Below are 1,644 nucleotides of genomic sequence, written 5' to 3'. Positions count from 1 at the left end.
GTCCTTGAACAGACGGTGAATATAAAAAAGAAATCAGTCAATTTGGAAAGTAGTACTTCCAAGTTTCATCGCTACACAGTGTAGTTTCACATTATGTACACAAACAATACAGAGGAGCACCCCCATCATTCATATACGCTTAATGGCATAAAGCCAACACGACATCAGAGCTAGTAAATGCCTATAGCGGAGTGCTCATAAAGAGGAATGTTGTGTGGGATGATAAGAAATAGACCTGTGAGAACATCAACTTTTCTTCTTCAGTTAACTTTTCTTATGGTCAATAAAAGATTAATGTAATCGTATATTCCTTATGAATTAAAGGCATCATCCTTCCCATACAAACGTCGACTCAATATCTGAGATCAGGCCCAGTTGTTACATGGGATAAGACCTTCCCTCTACGTTGACACACACCAAAATTCAACAGCAATAGTGATTTCTGTGCAGAATGAGAATTCTTTCAGGGATAAATATCTTAACCGACTTTAGCGGAAATCAATTCATCAAAACGTTAAACAATCCCCTTCTGTCCAGGACGCATCGAGTCAGCATGTTGATTTTGGGTATGTGTCCAATTGGAGGGTGATCTAACTCGTTTACACGGAATGAAAGAACCGTGCCTCAAAGCATATACACACAACGTTCAGTTCGGAACATCAAACATCCATTTCCAAACGAGATTATCACAATAAACAGCAAAGGTAATATCTTAAAGTACCATCCTCTGAAAAGCGTCGTTGCTACCTTGCCACGCCACCAGCATCAAACAAGCCAATCGCAAAGCTTGTAAGATGAGGACACAGATTTTGAAACATAGGAACTTTCCCAGACGCTGAACCGCTCTGGATCCCTAGTTAATGTTATCAACAAGACATAACATAAGACATAACACTTTTTTTTCTCCCTTATTCGATACATATTTAAATGCATAGAAAAGTGTTCTTTGACATTGTATTAGCTTTTATCAACACGCGGTCTGTGCAAAAATCGAAGAACAACAAGTAAATAACAAAAATAACCCTCTGTTGTATCTCCATTAAAACAGCAGGGAAAAAAGTAAACACACGTCACTGTACCTTTAAGAACACGTCCATGTCCTTCATTAATTTCTCTTTTGTGAAGTTCTGTAAGAGGTATTCATGTGACATAACAAACTATAAGTAATTCGGATAAAAACATGGCATTAGAATGCGAAAAAAGAAATAAGTGTGCTGTTAAATCCAACTTGAGAATGAAAAAATAAAATGATGAAGAAAGTTGGGAAGACATGCAAGAATCCTTTTTTAACAATTGTAATCAATGTTATCAAATGTAATGTTTTTTTAATATTTTTACAGTAGGATTGTTTATGTGCTGTGAAATAAAAGTGAAGATTTTAAAATGTCAACACATAACAATGCTTCATACAGATATAGCCATATGAGATTATATGACGCCAAATAAAGCTTAATCGGAATCATTTCAGGGCATACCACGACCCGCAATGTCCAATTTGAGGCCTATGGAACCAATATGAAACGTTTAAAACAAAGTCTATACATAGAAACAGAGAAATACGCCACTCGATTAAATCGCTAAGATTGAGATCTAAGCAACATTACAGCCGTGATATTCAAACTTCCGTCTGATCGTTTAATCCCA

Source organism: Littorina saxatilis, linkage group LG1, assembly GCF_037325665.1.
Source record: "Littorina saxatilis isolate snail1 linkage group LG1, US_GU_Lsax_2.0, whole genome shotgun sequence".
Lineage (NCBI taxonomy): Eukaryota > Metazoa > Mollusca > Gastropoda > Littorinimorpha > Littorinidae > Littorina > Littorina saxatilis.
This window is presented reverse-complemented; position numbering follows the sequence as displayed.